Below are 14,930 nucleotides of genomic sequence, written 5' to 3'. Positions count from 1 at the left end.
AGACCAACAAAAACCTATTCAGAATTATATTACTGTCATTGTATATACTGTACATAGTATTGCTGGTGAGCAAGTCTTATACCTAACTGAAGTAACTCGATACTGCCAATTTAAATTTTAGAAACTCCCTGTAATTGGAGCTCTTATACACTGAGGTGTGAATCAAAGTGGTAAGCCACTTTAGAAAACAGGCTGCGCCAGCGACACACCCCACTAGGCTAATCCTCTGCCTGCAGCACCAGCACCCCAGGTTCTAGTCCTGGTTGGGGCGCCAGATTCTGTCCCGGTTGCTCCTCTTCCAGTCCAGCTCTCTGCTGTGGCCCAAGAAGGCAGTGGAGGGTGGCCCAAGAAGGCAGTGGAGGATGGCCCAGGTCTTTGGGCCCTGCACCCGCATGGGAGACCAAGAGGAAGCACCTGGCTTCTGGCTTCGGATCGGCGCAGTGTGCGGGCCGCAACACACTGGCCGTAGTGGCCACTTGGGGGGTGAACCAACAGAAAAAGGAAGACCTTTCTCTCTGTCTCTGTCTCTCTCACTGTCTAACTCTGCCTGTCAAAAAAAAAAAAAGTGTCATAAACACACACTTCCATACAACCCAATGCTCCCAATTCTATGAACTCATCTGATAGAAGAAAAAAAAAAAGATGCATGCTGAGACTGAGACACACACACACACACACACACACACACAATGCAACAGTGCTCAGCAGAAAGGGCCTACTGACATACCAAGCAGGACAGAGGGACCACAAGGCACTCTACAGAAAGACTCAGAGCCAGGCTCTAAAGGACAAATGCTGGGGGGCTCAACTTACGTAATGTTCTGGAAAAGAAGCAATTATAGGAGGGACAAACAGAGCATGGATGCTGACTACGGAGAGCTGCATGGGGAATTCCAGGTGGTGCTGGGATTGTTTTATGTCTACACTAAGTAACTATTAGTGGGTATAAATTTATAAGTAGAAATAGGGAGAAAATTTTATCTAAAGTATAAAAGCATCCTTTAAAAAAAGATTTATTTGTTTTATTGAAAGTCAGAGTTACAGAGAGAGGAGGAAAGTCAAAGAGAGAGATTGTTCATCCACTGGTTCACTCTCCAAATGACCTCAATGGTCAGGGCTGAGGCAGGTGGAAGCCAGGAGCCAGAAGTATTATAAAGTTCTCCCACATGGGTGCAGGGGCTCAAGCACTTGGGCTATCTTCCACTACCTTCTTAAACGCATTAGCTGGAAGTAGAACAGCCAGTCGCAAACTGGCACCAATATGAGATGCCAACATCGCAGGGAGCGGCTTAACCCTCTATGCGACAACACAGGCCCCTATAAACATATTTTAACACAAAGTCACAGTTAACTGAAATGCTCAAAAAACGAACTATTCCCTTGAAATTTTTTGGCCAGCTCACAAATGTATTCAACTTCATCAGTTAAAAAAAAACCATGAAGTATTTGCATGTTTAAGCCTTAGTAACAGGTGCTTTTGTTTATGATTTTACTTGAGGTCAATTTTTTGTTTTTTGGATTTGTCTCATATATTTGTGACAATGCAAAATAAATGGGTACCTCAGGAAGCATTTAATTAAGGTTCTTCCCTCCTAGAATTCTCTCTAATAAAAAAAAGATGAAATAATGAATCCACATACTCAACAAATAATATTAGGTCTATTATGTGCCCAAACAGGAAATACAAAAGGTAAACAAGAAAACCACCCCTGGTATCACAAAATTTAAATGAGCAACAACATGAATCTGGCAGAATCGCACTGCTTTTAGAGCATGCAGCAGGCACCTGTCACCTAACCGTGGAAGTTCTGAATCTCGTCTGAAGCAGAGAAGATGGCTGCCCGTGAGGTCCACATGCGCCCATCAGGGTCTGGGCCTCAGAGTGCCTGATCGTTCTGCGAAGTCAAAGACACAACTGACAGAGCATGCAACACCAGTGGTCACCATCTTATCACCCTTCAGGGATTAAGGATGGAAAGACAGCAAAGAGACGGCGCAAGTAGGACGGTATCTCTTTACCAGCAGCATTAAGATAACCACCACACTCTAGGAAGGCTTTCTTTAGGGAAATCCTGGAACATGCAGATTTACTGTCACATCCCAGGAGCAGTAAACACATCTGATAAAGAATACCATAACTGTAAGCTACTCTTTCTGGGGAATATAACTTTAAAAGGGAGGGGAAAAAGGGAAGAGAAGTAGGAAAGAAAATGAAAAGGACAGAAAAAAAATTTAAAAAAGGATAGGAACAGGAACTGGAGGCAAAAAACAAGCCAAAGGAGGTATAAAGATTTTTGCAATGAAGTCTTAAAAACAAATCAAGGAAGTGCAAGGAAACTAAAACAGAGGCATTAGAACCACACCCCTGCTTCTTTCTGTTACAAAAAAAGGAAGCCAGGATATGTAAAAAGAGGACCGCCTGCAGGTGTTTTGCCATGAAGTTACCATGTTCAGAGGTAAAACCATACTACCCCGAGGACCAGAGAGAGCATCTGATGAACACTCAGCTATGCCAAAGTTATCTGAAACTTTTTCCATCTCAAGCATCCTAATTACACAGTGCTTCTGGGAATACATTGGGGCCCACAGGACTGGGGTTAATAACTTAGCACCCCCCAAAAAAAAGAGAAAAGCCTTCAACAACTCTCAAAGCAACACCAATTAAAACAACATGTCTCACAGTATGTATATATTTATAAGTTAAAAGGCCGGTGGGGGGGGGGGATGCTGTGGCACAGCAGGTGAAGGCACCACCTGTGAGGACGGCACCCCAAATGTGTCCCTGTTGCTCCTCCTCTGATCCAGCTCTCTACTTGTGGCCTGGGAAAGCAGTGCAGGATGGCCCAAGTGCTTGGCTGGCCCCTGCACCCACATGGGAGATCCGGAAGAAGCTCCTGGCTCCTAGCTTCAGACAGGCCCCATTCTGGCCATTGTGGCCTTGTGAAGAGTGAACCAGTGGATGGAAGATACCTCTCTGTCATTCTGACTTGCAAATAAATAGATAAATCTTTAAAAAAAAAAAAAAAAGAAAAAGCAAATGCAATTTACTGGCATTTTACAGAAGCTGCATCTCAGAAGTCAAATGTAAGTAGTTTCTACTCCAGCATTTCTATTAAAGTCCAACAGTCCCTTTGCACCTTTCTCAAGGTCAATCATGTCTCGGAACCCACACTGTGAAGGGATTCCCACAGGTGATAAAGTGTGCACAGGCCCTAGGGAAAGCTGGGATGGCCCAGGAGGGTAAGGACAGCAGGCAATCACCAGACATTTGCTATTTCTGCAGTGAAACCTACAAATACATGACAATACAGATAACAATTCACAATAGACTTGGTTTAAAAAAAACTCAGTTGGTAGCAAACATACACACAAAAAAATTGGTTTTCAGAGCATGCTGGATGCTAAAATTTGAATAAAGAATAATAATTATGGAGAACAATAACCATTATTCTGTACCTGTGTGGATATTTTGGAGATCCCAGAGTAACTCTTAAGTCTTTCACAGGTTCACAGATAATACGCCCTTTAAATCTTTACTTCAGTGTTAAATTTCTCTACCACAAATTGTCACATCAGGGTAGTGTTCAGGAATCTAGAGCTTGCAATGCAGAGAACAATTGCCAAATCTGGTTTTGCCACCAAGCAAAACCATGCTTCTTGAATTGAACTTAGTGAAATCATAAAATGGTATGCCCCCATTCTGTCCCAGGAAAAATGCTGTAACAGTAAGGGTGTTCTTACACCCTTAGAAATAGCATCTGATGATTCACAAAAAGGACACCAATTTGACACAAATGTCAAGATACAATAACCCATTAAACCTATTACCACAGTGCACCAATGTGTGTAACTGCTGACTATACATGACACGGATACTACACTATAACCAGAACATTCTATAAATGAGGTAAAATATTCCCACCAAGGGAAAAAAACAGAGACAAGTCTTCATCAGCAACAGTATGTGGGACAGTAAAGCAGAAGTAGTTACACACAACAGCCGTTAAAAGCTTCTTTCCTGACACTTCATGAAAAATACAACTATCTCAAAGATACTGTAAGTATGATAAATACAACCTAAAATGAGTAACTTTGGGTAGCAACACTTTTTACCTTCTTTGAGTTGACAATAACTTTAAAGATAGGCAAATCTTTGTCACTTAGGTCTCTCAGGATTCCTTCTAAATGGATACATTAATTTACTCTTGGTAAATTTCCCTTTAACAATCTTTCCAAACTTCAGCAACTCTCCAACTCTGGTGCTGCACTTACTAAAAATTGCCACAAAGTAATGAATACACTGGCCTCATTAAGGATGCCAGTATGAAGTAACGAACAGAAGTCACTTCTTTAATGCAGTCCTCTTGCTAATATTTTCTATGCATTTCTTCTTTGTCATCTTCACACTTCCATTCCCAATTAAAAAGACAACTTAAAATTTAAAAAAAAAAAAAAAAGAGCTAAGACATGCACAATGGGAAGGAGAAATACCCATTTTTTTCCAACTTTGCTGCACACTGGAATATCCTGTGAAAATTCTAAATTAGGTCAATGCCATGATCCTATCCCTAGATTGAAACGTAAATGAGCATGGGCAGTAACCCAACATCCTTTTTTTCTTTTTTTAACCATCACAAGGAAATTTTAACATGAAGTCAGCTGAGAACAACTGCTCTCATCTATTACTGTCAGCATTCCAGGCCCCACGGTGAGGACTACCTTTAAAACTATAGTTCTCTGTCACAGAAAAAATAAATAAATAATCCTAATTTCTGATTAGAAGTTTTTTAACAAGTGCAAAAAGTAAAAATTCATTTTACTTTATACTCTCATTCCCATATGTTCAAGTTTTCATTTCAGTCATAAAAATAGGCTTAGAAGGGTATAAAGGTACAAACACACAATAACACGCAAACACACGCTACACACTCCAATCGATCAACTTTCAATAAATTATCAAAAACACTCAGAAGAATAATTTTACAGGGCTAACTTCATTCTTATACTTTATTAACAGTATTCAATCCTATAGAGATTATTAGCCACAATGCACCCTGACAATCACATGCTGGAAAAACAACTCAGTCAATAATGTACTGTTTCTGTAAACAGAAATTGGTGCCACAACATTCCACATCTTTAAAATCCGCACTTTCAGGGTAAGGGGACTCATATCTCAGGTCCATGGAGCAAATAAGAGAAAACAAAATGGTTTATAAAAGTATGAATCTAGAAATACCAGGTTTTTGTAAAGGTCACCCACAACTGATACAAGTTTCAGGTCCAAAATTATAGTTATTTTTGTCCTCCAAATTAGAACTTTATTAAAAGGACTTGTAGTCATATATTTTTGCACCTTAAAGTGAGCAGAGTACCATAAATGTCCTCTCTTCTCCCTCTACTGCGTTACCTAGTGTATCTGCCTGCCCCTTGAAAGGGCAGTATTCATCTCTAGAATATAAAATAAGTACTTCATAAAAATAGAAAATAAACATTACACACAGACTGGGTGTAAGAAAAAAATCATTTTTACTTCCCTTTTTACTAAAGGAAATTCTGAGTATAACTTTAATATATCACACTCTAATCCAAAACCTAGGCTACTACCTGAAGTCAAAATCAAACAAGTTTAAAAAAATAAATAACACAGTTAATGCCTTCAGAATTTTCAGGAGTCCACTACTTTTACAAAATGCCCTTGTCCTAAAAGGTGTCATATGGTCAATTTCAACTTAAAACTTTAAGGTAAGTAATTTTTATAAATTAAATTTTAAAAATAGAGAAAACTACAAACTATCAATGCACTGTAAGTTGACTTTATTCAAGATAATATACAGTTAAACAGAATGATATGTTAAATTCTAAATTGGCAGAAAACATCATCCCCATCAACATTCCATTTTCTTTCCTCAAAAAATAAATTCAGTTTTCAGATGGTAAGAATCATGCTGAGGGGGCCGGCACTGTGGTGTAGCAGGTAAATCTACCGCCTGCAGTGCTGGCATCTCATATTGGTCATTGGTTTGAGTCCCGGCTGCTCCACTTCCCATCCAGCTTCTCTGCTATGGCCTGGGAAAGCAGTGGAAGATGGTCCAAGTCCTTGGGCCCCTACACTGGTGTGGGAGACCTGGGAAGCAACTCCTGGGTCCTGGCTTTGGATAGGCGCAGCTCCAGCCATTGTGGCCAATTGGGGAGTGAACCAGCAGATGGAAGACCTCTCCCTCCTTCTTTCTCTGTGTAACTCTGACTTTTAAATAAATAAATCTTTAAAAAAAAAAAAAAAAAGGAATCATGCTGAAAACCCGACAACACACAGAAATACAGAAAATACAAAATAAAATCATCCTGAATCTCACTATTCACAAGTAACTATCATTAACATAAATATCATTCCAGAAGATGGATGGGCTCTATATATTCACAACCACACATATATGAATCAATGTAAACACATCCATATATGTGTATATATATGCACACACAGTCCTTTCCTTCACAAATATTGAAGAAATGTAAGAACAGCTTAAGATAATTTTTTGAAAATCAGAAACATATACCTCATTCCGCTCATTCCGCTTATGTACTTCCATTTAAGCAGGCCAGATATGAAATAGTGTGTATGCACGCGCACAGGTTACTGTTGTCAACTGCTTAAGAGAAGATGAAAAACTGTGTCTGTTTGCTTGTTTTATTTTTTTTTTTTTTTAGGATGAAAAAAAGGATAAAGAAAAGGAAGACCCTGGCTGAGTTTTCCAAAGCCTGAGAACACAGACATCTGTAGTAAAGAAGGCTGGCCCCCTGGAACCCAGGAGCAGGTTATGGTCCTGACAAAACTGCACAGCAGACAAGTCGGCTTTAAGGGCCTCGCCTTCCTGACACAAAGAGCGGTCTCCTTGTAACTGGGATCTGAGAGCTCTACTGACCAAGCTCGTGACCTGTGCGCTTCACTCAACCTTCCTGTGACTCACTCTATTTCAAAATGCCAGGATTCTCCCCTGCCTCTCTCTTCCCCACCATCTTTTCTGCTCCTCTCAAGATATACAAAACAAACAAATAAATAAATAAATCCTCTCCTCCGGGCTCACTGGGTTTCCACGATTCAACACACATCCCACATCCTTCCCACAAACTGCCACCTCCTCAAAGCACTGATTCTCCCCTAGTAAGTGATGAGAGCAAAGTGTGAGCAATTTTAGGGGGAGAAGACAGAACTAAAAAAAAAAATGTATGTAGGTACAAATTTTTAACTTAATATAAAAATAGCTTCATGAGGGGCTGGCGGTGTGGCTCACTTGGCTAATCCTCCACCTGCAGCACCAGCATCCCATGTGGGCGCCGGGTTCTAGTCCTGGTTGTTCCTCTTCCACTCCAGCTCTCTGCTGTGGCCCGGGAAGGCAGTGGAGGATGCCCCAAGTGCTTGGGCCCTGCACCCGCATGGGAGACCAGGAGAAGCACCTGGCTCCTGGCTTCGGATTGGCGCAGCGCCAGTCGCAGCGGCCATTTGGGGAGTGAACCAATGGAAGGAGGACCTTTCTGTCTCTCTCTCTGTCTATAACTCTACCTGTCAAATAAATATTAAAAAAAAAATAGCTTCATGAGATCGAAGGGGAAAAAGGCATACTCTTACTACTTAAGATAACTCATTTTAAAAAGTTAGTAAAAAAAAAAAGTGTTTTTTGCTCCAAAAGTACTCAGGCCTTAGCATATTTAAGATAGCAATGGGAAGCGCCTTCTAACTCTCTACCCCTGACAGCTGCAGGGTACCTCAAAGTTCAAAGTGCATTCATGTGCATTATTTACTTTCATCCCCAAAACAGATAAAGAGGCCACTGCTGATTGCCTCTCTAACACCCATTTCCCTCATAGTCTTCCTTTCCACAAGTTTTTAAAATATTCTCCCTTTACTATGAAACACAGAGAAAGTGATCCCACCAGCAACTGCAGGAGATCCGACCTAACTAGCAGAAACCAACAAGGGTAACACACCTCCCTTGTCCTAACTACTCAGGAACTGTCTGTGACCTAATTCTAATCAACAAAACACGCAGGGAAAAGTACTCTGGTAGGCTTGACCAGATGTCCTTGCTTTTGCAAAAAGGGAGAGAGAGAGAAAGCTCCAGTTCTCCCTCTGGTTGATGCATATCGAGATGGGATCTTACTGACAGCCTAAGGATGGATCCAACACAGAGGACAGCACGGCCAAGAGAACCAGAGAACAGAGCTCCCAATTACTGGCTCAGAGCCATCCTATCCGATCTTAATGTTCCACTTCCGAATCCACTGCACATCACTGATTGGACTGTGGTGACACCACCTTAAACAGCATACCCCACACGCTTGGGTCTCCTTTACCTGTACTTCTCTGCTTTCCACTTGGGCTGAGTGAGGCAAGACAGGAGAAGAGTGGCTACTGCAAGCTATTAGGCCACCATGCTTCACAGCAATGTCAAATGCAACCGGTACAAACCAAGGGGATGGCATGTCCCCTTCCAGAGAACAATCGACTCTAACAGTTCCCGTGAAATCCCCACTTGGGTTGAGGAGATGCTGAAACTATGAGATGGCTCCTCCCCACCCCTCCTGCTCCATAAAAGCTGAGAGGTATCACAAAAGCAGATGAGGTACCACCCTGGGGACATGCAAGAACTGCAAAGTGACACGTGACTAAACAAAGCACTCTCCATAACCAACCCCTGTAGGTTTAGCAAGACCCAAATCCACTTCTTTTTTAAAAGGGGATGCCACTAAATAAACATCTGAGAGGGAGTGCAAATTAGGAAAGGGAGTGTTTTCGAAGCAGATATGCTATTACTATTCATTTACCATGTTGTTATTATTCATATTATTAATTCATATGCTTAATTAGCTTAAAAAGAAAACACTTCAAAATCTATACACTTTAAGCATTTTACTGCAATTAAAACATACACAAGTTTTCTCAAGAAGAACCTTACAACCCCAGGTCAAAGCCTCTTCAACTGCGGGTCGACAGATGCAGTTCTACTTTCTTCACCTTACAAAAACCACAGTCATGGTACTTCACCTGGGATTTACAGTTTCTGTTTCTTAACTAGGAAACAACATTTCACAAACACTTGAAAAGTAATCTTACTGTGGAATCTTTTCATGTTAGTTGGGGATTTTTTTCTTTTTTTTTTCTTTTTTTTAAAGATTCATTTATTTTACTTGAAAGTCAGAGTTACACCAAGAGAAAAGAGGCAGAGAAAGAGAGAGAGGTCTTCTATCCGATGGTTCACTCCCCAAATGGCCACAACAGCCAGAACTGCATCTATCTGAAGTCAGGAGCCAGGAGCTTCTTCCGGGTCTCCCACGCAGGTGCAGGGGCCCAAGGACTTGGGCCATCTTCTACTGCTTCCCCCAGACCATAGCAGAGAGCTGGATGGGAAGTAGAGCAGCCAGGACTCGAACTGACACCCATATGGGATGCCGGCGCTTCAGGCCAGGGTGTTAACCCGCTGCACCAAAGCACCGGCCCAGGGGATCAAGATTATTTCACCCTCATCTGTTTCAACAGTAATCCACCTTAGCTGTTCCCCTGTTTTCAAAGCAGTCAACTTCTTCCCAAACACCTTTTTGCCTTCAGAGTTCACTGAACAATGTTCCACTAGACTAGGTAATTCCATCATCATCAAACACATTAGCCATTAATAAGAGTTTTTGGGTACAAACACAAATGATTCTCTGTTAAGTATACTGGTGAGAATAAAATTCAAGAGTGAACTCCAGTAGTGTCCTGCCACTCAGTGTAGCATGGGCATCAGTCAATGCATTTTACAGAGAGAATGAGGAGTATAATTTGATGAGGATGCTAAGCAGAGGTCAGTTAAGAAAGTCCCGTTAGCAGGCTGTTCCCAAGAGTCTTTGCTTATTCTACTCACCATTCAACCCTCCGATAATTCATACAGATCAGCAACTTCTGCAATGAAAAGGAAGAAGATTTACATAAGCGCCTCTTGTTTGCCAGGCACCACACCTTGTCACTTTACATGAATTTTCTCAGTCTAGATAAACAACATGATGGGAGAGTTAGTCCCTCTCTCCACACACCCCCCCAACCCTTCTCATCCAAACCCCCTAACGACTGCCTTTTTAAGCAAACGTAACTGTCAGCTAAAACAGCAGCCCCAGTAATACAAAATCATCTAAGCAAATTTAAGAAAGCTTGAGTACAGCTTCATATCTGACATCCACTACACTGGGGGCGGGGGGCACAAAAAATCTGTATTTAAAACCAGTATCTATCATGAGACCTTACTTAGCTGCACTGAGAGCAACTTAAAAAGATAGACATGATTTTGTGGACATGATCTGGCCATCAATTTCACCACTTGAAATGAAGTTATGTAATGTATCACTAGTAAAGAAAATGAACAGAAAGCATGTCTTAGCCCTCAATTACACAAACACTTCAAGTTCATTGTTAAAATTATATCTCGTAACTCAGATATGAGGCAGGCAGTAGCAGAAAAGAATACTATAACCAACCATTTACTACACTCTAAGAACAAATCAGTTGCACCTTCCTCAGGTCCCGTAATAGCAGGGAATTCCAAATATTTACAGTTTCTAAATTTCAGCTTTGAGAAGGGAGCTAGATAAAGCATGTAACAGCTTACCACTATGTCTCTGAAAGTTCTCTCTCCTCATATCTACCTGCCATCCCCTCTTCTCTGAGTACTGTCATAGGCTCCCCAAAGTCACTTCATTACACGCTTGATCTTACACACTGAAAATCCCAAGTATGGGACTGAAGTGTTCAGCCTAGTGGTTAAAACACCCACATCCCATACAAAGTACCTGAGTTCTGTTGTTGGCTCCAGCCCCTGACTCTGGCTTACACCAATGCAGACCCTGGGAGGCAGCAGTGATGGCCCAAGTAACTGGCTTTCTGCAACCCACACAGCAGACTCAGACTGAATTCCCAGCTCCTGGTAACAGCTCCAGACCAGCCTGGCTGATGCGCTCTCTCTCACCCTCGTTCTTTGACTGTCCCTTTACTTCTCTCTCTTTTCTATCTCTGTTCTCTATCTCTCTGACTCTCATATAAATTGAAAAAACATTTTTTGATTAAAAAGAAAAGGCAATGACTCCTGTGTATGGGTCTTTCCAGCAGATGGGCACAAAGGGAATACTCTCTGATAGCTGAAGGTACTGGAACTACGTTGTCTGAATTCCTACAACTACAGAGACAAATACATACCCCAAAAGTGCCACTTTCAAAGAAATGACATCATGAACAGCCAACATTCAAACACACACTAACAAGTAATATCACATAAGCCAACTGCTTTGGAAAAGACAGAGGGAGGGAGGGGAGAGAGGGAGGCAGAAAGAGAGAGAGAGAGAGAAAGAAAGGAGAAAAGAAGACAGAAGTCTACAAAAAAGAAAAAAAAAAAGAAAAAGAAAAAAGATCATTGGTGGTTTAAGACTTCGAAGTCGAGGAGAAAAAAAGACCCAACTATGCACTCTGCTGCTTGCAGAAGAAATCCTCAACAGGATATTTAAGCTCTAGAAAACTGTTTCCTGCTCTCAAAAATGGGGTTACACCACCACAGCATAGAGCTGTCTCAAATGTATCATTTACGGTCTTTATCCAAAGTAGGCACTTAAATTGTAACAGGCAGTATTGTTATGGGGAAGTTCAAGGTAATACAAATTCAGTTATAATGTTAAGTCCTTCTTGAATGCTAAGAGGAGAATAATTAGTTTAAAAAAAAAATCAAACAGCCTTCCCTGTAACATGATTGTATATACAAGTGGAAGCTGGTGGTGTGCTGAGAGGAGTTTGGCACTGTGGTTAAGATCCTGCTTGGGATGCCCACAAATGTCGTATCAATGGGCTTGAGTTCAAGTCCCAGCTACACTGGAGATTCTAGTTTTCTGCTAATGTGCACCCAGGGAGGCAGCAGGATGGCAAGCAGTTGGGCCTCTGCCACCCACACTGAAATTGGGCCCTGGAATGTGGCTTCCAGGCTGGCCTAGCCCCAGCTCCTATGGACAAATGAGAAGTGAGACAATGAAAGGAAGATCTCTCTCTCTCCCTCTCTCTCTATTTCTCTCGCCCTAACTCCTCGCCCCACCCTCTTCCAACCCCCCCCCCCCACCTTTCAAGTAAAGTAAATAAAATCTTAAAACAAAGTAATGGCATCAGAGTGACATTTTTCTAAGCACTTCCTTTGAAAATGATTACGTTTAGGGCTACATTGCTTTAGGGTCACCTGATATTTAAGATGACCAAAAAACAGGCATATATTTATCTTCAACTATGGGACTTTCTCATTTTATATCATTGTTGTAGTTAATTTTTTTTCATGGGCAGATTCTTCACATTTCACTTTTATCCATAATAAACCTGACTTTCAAACATTTTAACAGTAATACAATTATCAAGCAACCTGTATTTTGCTATTTAATATTTCACCATTCCTCTACTTCGTGGGATACATCCTTTTGGGAAGACCTCAAATGCTAAGCAGCCATTTGTCTCATTTTGAGAAAAATCTGAACCAATAAAAGATACCAGAATAATGGTCTCTCCCCAGCCTGCAGGGGATCATATGGATCAGAGACACAGAGCAGTAACTGGAGAGCTTCCTATTCCTCCCTGAGTCACACTTTTACAGTCTGAATTTATTTCATTCAGAACCAATTACCACATTACCAGACACACCCACATTCACAGACAACCAGAGAAACAGAACACCACCATGCACAAACTGTTCTGGATTAGACACTTCCTTGCATTGCTCTGGTACCATGAGTGACATCAAGTCGGCCCTCTCGCGTTAATCGGGTTTCCTTAAACTTACCATCCATATTTGCCTACCTACTACCAGCGCAGAGGCCACATGCTGGGACCTTCACACCCTAAACTGACTCATGCACACACACAGATGTTCTGGACTTCCACGGGTCATCTCCACCTACTTCCCCAGCTTCCTCTTCCAAAGACCTCCTGGCCCAGGAGCCTACGTCCACCTCAACAGGCCCCACCACACGCAGTCGTGCGCCTTGCTCATCCTGGTCTCATTACCTAGAAGACTAACCCTCCCAAGCCCCCGCTTTGCCTATTTAACTATTTCAAGACCCTAAAAGGGGGTTACCAACTCCACACATGTTCATAAACCTCCAACAGAAAGTGCCCCCATACTCACTCACACACACACACACTCACCGCGCTTCGATGCACCTCTAATAAAACCCGCAGGAATGCTGTGTTGCCATACTCTGGGCATTATCTGCTTCTTCCTTGCAGGCAGCTACCTGGTCTCACTCATCTTCGTATTCTATGCACTCTTCCATCCTCACCACATCATAAAAGTCCCTTACATACAGCAAAGGCCTTACTGGATGAAACTACTCCTTGATTCTAACACCAACCTGTTATTTTGAAGCAAGCAATAAATGACTTTCATGTGTTGGAGACTCGGTTAATATTATTGTTTGCAAGTCTAATGGTGAAAATATCAATAATTACATAATGCATTAATTCTTAAGTTCATGAGTGGCAGAAGAGGCCAATGAGAGCAATATATCAGTAAAGATAATCATCCCTCAATATCATGCCAAAAGTCTTATACATATCAACACTGAAATTAATCTTAATGTCCTTAAGTCTAATAAGAACTACTACCTGATGCCTCTTCAGAAATGCAAGCCCACTTAAAGCTAACTGTCTACCCCTTCTGTCACAATTCATGCCAAAGTCACCCAAAGTATTTGATAACATCATTCTTCCAATGCCTGGAAACTTAATTTTCATCTTTCTTGCAACCATAAAGGCTTACATACAAAATCTGAAGACAACTTACATTAGCTCAGGATACAGCTAGAGTACACTACGAAAATCAATGTAACAAATAAAGTACATCTTAAAAAAAAAAACTGTATTAAGAATGTCGCAAACCAGATCTGATTTTTTGGTGGAACACCTTTCCTTACACTGGCCTCACCTCTTTCTAATCCTCAATTACTCATCACCTTTGTGATACCCGTCCCACTAGCTACGGGAAAAGCCCAGAGTCTTCAGAGAAACCCGGAGAACTTTTTAAAACCCCAATGTTCATTTCAAAAAGTGGCAGATACAGCGCAACCACTCTTCCTGCCTGTGGCCACAATCACAAAAGAAACACAACTGGGGACTCGTTTTGCTCCCGTATGGCAGACAGGCAGGTTTTCACTTGCCCAGCTTTCCAGGGGACGTTCCGACAGCATCCGAACCCCCGGGCTGCAAAGGCGGCCTGGGTCGGCAGCGCCTGGCCACCGAGCACAGCCCGGGGCACCGAGCACAGCCCGGGTGCCCACGCCTCCGCCCGCGCGGCCTCGGCGGCGGTCGCCGCGTCTCCCTCTCCCTCTCCCACCCTCCAACTTTCGCCCCCTGCCCCACACGGGCCTGCCCTCCAGGGCGCCGCGGGCCGGGGGGCCCACACACGGCCGTGGTGCGTCCCCTCCCCGCGTGCGGGGGCAGCCGTGGACGTGCGGCCCCCTTCGGCTGACCACCGCCTTGGCGAAGTTCGCAGCTCGATCAGAAAGAAGCTCCATTACCTAGGTACATCCCAGCCCCCTCCCGAAACAACAATAACAAAAAAAAAAAAAAAAAAAAAAAAAAAACCACCTCCACGGGAAGTTCGCCCGTGAACCGCAGGCGGGCCCGGCGGGTCCTCCCCAAGCCCAGCTCCGCAGGTAGCCGCGCAGCCCCCTCGACCCCGGCCCAGCTCGGCCGCCCCCACGCGTCCCCACGCGCGCCGCGCCGCTCGGGCAACTTTTGCAGCCGCGGCCCGGCCCGCCGCCCGCTCCGGAGCCCCCCGGGCCCGCGACCCCCGCCCGCAGGCCCCCCGCCGACCCCAGCCCACCCAGCCGCACCCGCGAGGCAGGGGGCCGGGGCCGGCCGAGCGAGCGAGCGCCGGCGC

At 43.1% G+C, this 14,930-nt stretch overlaps 1 protein-coding gene across 24 annotated transcripts in view; it reads right to left on the bottom strand.

Annotated features, from left to right (window-relative positions):
* Nucleotides 1-14,930, bottom strand: part of CSNK1G3 (casein kinase 1 gamma 3) — a 137,265-nt gene that overhangs the window by 121,816 nt on the left and 519 nt on the right. For 18 of the 24 annotated variants that reach the window (XM_051843350.3, XM_070076050.2, XM_089334887.1 and 15 more), the window contains exon 2: nt 9,900-9,937. The exons of 5 other annotated variants lie outside the window; for them this stretch is intronic. The gene's annotated coding sequence lies outside the window, so the exon portion shown is untranslated. Of the gene's footprint in view, nt 1-9,899; nt 9,938-14,635; nt 14,913-14,930 lie in introns of those variants that run through there. One more of the 24 variants, XM_051843353.3, reaches the window with a different exon arrangement.

The sequence above is a fragment of the Oryctolagus cuniculus genome, chromosome 6, assembly GCF_051225735.1.
Source record: "Oryctolagus cuniculus isolate XC-2025 breed Fujian yellow rabbit chromosome 6, ASM5122573v1, whole genome shotgun sequence".
In the NCBI taxonomy this organism is placed as follows: domain Eukaryota; kingdom Metazoa; phylum Chordata; class Mammalia; order Lagomorpha; family Leporidae; genus Oryctolagus; species Oryctolagus cuniculus.
The sequence above is the reverse complement of the archived record's forward strand: the minus strand, read 5'-3'. Positions and strand labels throughout refer to the sequence as shown.